This window comes from Mytilus trossulus, chromosome 12 (assembly GCF_036588685.1).
Source record: "Mytilus trossulus isolate FHL-02 chromosome 12, PNRI_Mtr1.1.1.hap1, whole genome shotgun sequence".
NCBI classification, from domain to species: domain Eukaryota; kingdom Metazoa; phylum Mollusca; class Bivalvia; order Mytilida; family Mytilidae; genus Mytilus; species Mytilus trossulus.
This window is the reverse complement of record NC_086384.1, coordinates 48,706,010-48,712,009: the sequence shown is the minus strand read 5'-3', so window position 1 is coordinate 48,712,009 and position 6,000 is coordinate 48,706,010.

Genomic DNA, 6,000 nt, shown 5'->3' with positions numbered 1-6,000 from the left:
TCACAAATAACATTCCTATCAATACAATGATAACACATGTGATTAAACTTCAATATATCATAATCTTCATTTGTACATTGAACCGTTGTTCGGTAAGCTGTAAAATAATAAGGTATATTTGTTTATTTTCTTGTTGAATATATTTGTAATCACATAAGCAACACAGCGGGTGCCATATGTGGAGCAGGATCTGCTTACCCTTCCGGGGCACCTGAGGTCACCCCTAGTTTTTGGTGGGGTTCGTGTTGTTTATTCTTTAGTTTTCTATGTTGTGTTACATGTATGTGTACTATTGTTTTTCTGTTTGTCTTTTTCATTTTTAGCCATGGTGTTCTTAGTTTGTTTTAGATTTATGATTTTGACTGCCCCTTTGGTATCTTTTGTTCCTCTTTCAGTGTATATAAAGTTCGAATCCAATTAGTTCATTTTCACTGTTGTATTCGAGTATGTGACTCAGTATGTCTATTGCAGAATAAATGTTATTTGAATAAAACTGCGTTTGTTTACTTTCTGCAAATACAAAATAATTGATTTAAATGAATGTTTTAACACCATTTCATTAGAATCTAACTTTGAAATTTATTATAACAGGATTAAGGATGAAAGTCCCAAAACGTGTAAATAAAACAGCAGGATTAATAGTATTTTATATTACTTAATGCGATTCATTTTGACCATAGATGAATTATCACTGTAAGTGTAATCATTTCTGATGTGGAATTTTTGAAAATGCGATGAATTTTTATTGTCGATTTGATTATTTATTCGACATTCAACAACTGAAAATAGTGTTTAGATGACTTAATTTTCTATTGACGATATAAACAATTAGAAATGCAAGCTAGTAGTAGATACCTACTTGAATAAACACAGGTATAACCACGTTCATATCATGCATTATTGAATGTTGTTGGTGAGTTTGCAATTAGCTTTTCATGAATCCAACGATTTACCGGAGCAAAACATCTATGAATATATATAATTTCTACAGCGATTGTTTCTGAAAAAGTTTGGAACTTGTATTTAAGATATTTGTCATGCCGTGTCATATATATTTTTACCATATTGATAGGCCCTTGTACAACGAACATAACCAGAATGTACAACGAACATAACCAGAATGTACAGATGTTCAGATGTTCAAGTAAATGTCTTCGAAAATAATTTAAACAACAAGTTTCTCATTTGCATCATGTGTTATTCACAACAACAAATCACAAAATACACGGTCGCATTTAGTGTAAGACCAAACCAACTATACTCTATTTTCAATTTAACCAAGTTTGAGTGACACAGCTTGTTTGTTTTGCGATGTTTATAGGTTGCACTTTGTAAATCACGTGTGATTTGCAAGTCACGCCTCTTTTGGGAGAAATCGAATGTGCACTAAATACTGCTACTGTTTACATAGTTGTTGCCATGGATGCAAATTTTTTTTTTTTTAATTAAGACTTGATTGGAAAATTTAATGGATATAAATAAAAATGTCTATTTATTTAACTTATTTTTCAGGAGGACTGGAAGACATTTGGGTGTTGAGTCAAATTTAATGGAAAAATTCAGTGCGAACCTGCAATGTTTATAAATGGAGGGCAGTAAAACTTGAAAATATGCCGCACAGCTATATGTTTTTATTAGTGCAAAAAAAAAAGTAGGGCATGTCTCCTTTCTAGGGAAATATAACATTCTCCTCAAAACTTCTTGAATGAATAGTGACTGCATATGCAATTTAGGCAGTTCCTATGGAAAATTGCATTGCTGGTTTTACACAAGTGTAACCTATAAGTAATTCAAAGACCTGTCTATTTGAAATAGTCACATGGTGTTCATGTAATATAACTGCCTGGAGCAGTAAACTTTGTTTTTATAAATACTTAATCCTTTAAACTGAACAATGCATTAATTAGTGTCGTTGGTGCAAATATATGAATGGTCTATCAACCAACATCTATGTAGCGAAAAAACGTCCTGAAATCAGCTATACTGCGGTAATACCCTGTTGTATATAACCGTTTAGACATGGAACAATAAACTGTTTTCACTCTTCCCTTATATCTTTACATTTGCTTTTTTGTAAACGACTTATAAGAAAATTAAAAATGAATTAAGGGGACTCCATTGTTGTTTTACTGTATTAGTTTCAATTATCCAGTCATCTAAGTGTCAATTATTTGTGCCAATTAAAACGTTTCCACTGAGTCAATCGTAAAATGAAGATCGTTTCGTGGATGATCTTTGTTACATTTGTCTAATATTTTCCTTATACTTGTAATATCAAAGTCACTTTAATCCAATTAGGTCTTTATATAATAATTAGTGACATCGTGAATTTGTAAAAGGATTTATAAATTAACACCTTAAAATAAAACTTTTGGAGGACGCATGTTAGAATGAACGGACATTTGTATTCCTATACATCCCAATATTGGAGTTGAGGGTGGGGTAAAAAACAGAATAGTTCCAGTTATATGCAGTCTATGACATACAACTTATTTTACAATAATGGTTTTACGATGTCAGCATTAAAAGAACTCCTGTATATTGTTTAAATCGTTGAAATTGTTAACATCCCTATGAGTATTATGTAATAACGATCTTGTGTTATCATCGTATATATTGATGTAAACACTAAGGTCTATACTTGGTGCACAACATCAACACGATAGTGACCTACTGCAAATAATCTAACGATATTACCACTGATAGTAAGACACCGTGCCAACATCTTTAACATTGCAAGAACTATACTATAGAGTATACAATGTAGTTATGATATCGTGTTGACTTCGTTCACATCGCAACGATGACGATATGAACGATCGATGAAATCACCACGGTATTGACTCGGTATACAATATAATCAATATTAACACGTTATTGTCAACATTAAAATTTCGACTATGTGAACGATGAAAAACCTAACGTGTAGACAGGGTATACTGTATATAAAACCACAATATTGACTCACTATTGTCTACTTTGAAAACAATATAACAGAATAAACCCACAATGCAATGAAAACAATAAGGGTATGATACAGAACACATCACGATGTTGACAAAATCGATAACTAGGCATTGGGTAATCATAATCAGTAATCGTTGTCAACTATAATTGATCAGAAAATCGAATGTTATCCCATGTATTCAGTAATCATACAATTTCTGATTACAGGTAATTGTAATGTAATCGATAATAGAGAGACAAATGATTACTTTTAGATAACTATAAGATTACATGCATAGAGTTACTTGCTGATTACAAATTTTATAAATGAAAATAGTTTTTGATAGACATTATAAGAATAAGATATGAAGCATGAATGACAAATATATTAAACTATGATGGACCATTGTTAAATATGATCATTATATCATTAGATAACAAGTTAAGTATAACCAAGTTGCGAGTGAAAATATGTGATTAATTGCATAAACAGTTGACAAAAAAAATACCTTTTCAAATGCTCCATTGTGAGATTGGGTTCATGTAATACAAGAATATGCTTTGAAAGCACTTTGTGCTCCTTGATGAAACGACCCCACTTTCTTTGATAATGGAATTTAGAACCACTTTTAACTTTTTTATAAATTGTTAAAATTTAGTTTTCAAAAAAAAAAAATGTTATTTAGTCCTTTCTTACTTTTTCATGTACTGACATTATTCATAGACTTCTATAGCTATGAATAAACTATGAACACCTTTTTTTCATATTGCAATCAAGAAAACTAAATTAATACCAAATGTGTATTAAAAAGAAACAGATGTAGTTATTAACACCTGTAAAAAACATGGAAGTGTCATTTATATCCCAAAAAGCTATAAAACCATACTTAATTGATTCATCATTCTTTGTTTAGGTTTTATGTAAATTGGGCAGTTGGCAAATAATTTTGAAAAAATAATAAGTATAATATCGTTTACACCGAGAAAGACATTCGTCTACGTAATTAAATTTTACACATGCTACACTGGTCCTAGCCATATGAAAGCATATGATAAACAGATAAAAGATGTAAATCAAATCACCATAATTAGCTCATTTGTAAGGATAAAAGTGCATAAGTGTAATCGACCACATCCTTGTCGATAATTTATACTTCAAATTTTCTAAATTATGGACAGAAGTTTTTGAAACTTACACAACATGATACTTAAAATCAAAACATCAACGTTAATATAATACTAGTAAATTTATTGTTTGATTAGATGTGTGAAACTTTTATTCATGCAATAGTAACACATTACAAACAATCAATAATAAGAAACGGAGGAAAAATCTATCCATTTAAATGATATATATATAAACTAGAATATAACTAAACCGTAAGGGAAAATAATCGCTGTTGGATAGGGCTCGAGGTATGATTATTTCAATATTGAAAACTGTATGCACATGTTCCAGAGCTTATCAAATCACGTAAAACATTACGGTCTCATTCAGACATGAAAACTACTTGCATGATAGAGAAATAGTCTTCTATCTTAACGGATTTCTAAAACAACAGCAAATTTCAATCAAACAATATCCGTATATCATATTACTGAGTCTGATCAGGTGATTACCCTTTTGGACCATCGGTCTACTAATAGAGACATCTATCCACTGGCAGTAACAGCGTAAAGGTACAAACTGTACTGTACCACATATGCATATTTTAAATACGAATGTAAAAGTGTTTGAATATCTTAAACGAGTCCACGGGTTGGAAAGCTTTTCAAACCTTATGTTTTTTTTAGATTTAAACATTTAATCATTAAATGTTCAATCATCACAGTTTATAATGCGTTTTACAATTCAATTCAATTATCTAATATAAAAAATGACGTTAAATATTTAGCTTATTATGAACATTAAAGCCTTTTTTTATTCACAGATCTGTTTATATTTGATTTGCAAAAGGAGGCAGTCATTGATATTATCTGACATCAAATTTGCGTTTTTCAAAACAAACGTCAAACGTTTTATAATGGCTGGTATGTAGTCTATACGTAAGTTTTATCTTCACAATATAACTTGTAATTATCTGTCGTAAATAATATATACCTCTTCGTGGAATACCCTACATTGCCGATGAATTTCGAAAACAGTTATTAAAAAAAAGTATAAAAGCTGAGGACAGATTGTGATATTTCAGTGTTTTAAAAGTGTTCAAACATTTATAAAAAGTATTGCTTTTTTCAACAAAATATCATATACAGAACTCAAATAACAAACGATAACATAATGACGGTATACTTACATGTTTATGCTAGACGTTCTAGCATTATGATTTCACAGAAACCCAATGGCACTTCAAAACACAGAAAAAATGTATCGTTCGATGCATTGTTTTAAGATGTAAATTTTCAGGTACTCAGTTAAAGTTTCAAATGAGGCGATGCGTGATCGACATCAATTATAAGTTATAAAGATTTCCAACTTTCCTGTCGACGATCGCTGCGTCCCTCTGTGCACACCAATTTCCTCTTTAAGTTATCTTTGGAATCCCTTGATGTCAGAATCATAATAACGTTCAGACATATATGGCCTCAAAGAAAACGATGAGGGGCTTCTCGCTTACATATGTAAATCTTATTTCTATTATATATTTTCAAAATATTACAAATTCTTTACGGATTTACCTATACAATACTTTACTTTTTCTTTTTATCAGGTAACTCCAAATCAATTTCATCCTTTTGTCTGTATGATTACCTATGTCGGAACATTGTCGGATCAGAAGATTACGTTACCCTAATCAGATTGATTAACACATTCAAAGACCGCATATCTAGCAATGAACACGTTATGTGTATTACCAGTGGCAGTTTTGGTGAAGGACTAGAATTAAAAGGTAGTGACATAGATACTATGTGTGTTCTACATACTTTAGATATTACAGAAAAAACAAAACCATTTACGTGTCCTTTTTATAAAGCATACTTTTCATTAGACACTGCAAATTTGAAACCTGGCTTTGCATATTTACGACTAATAACAGGAAATGCGAAAATAAT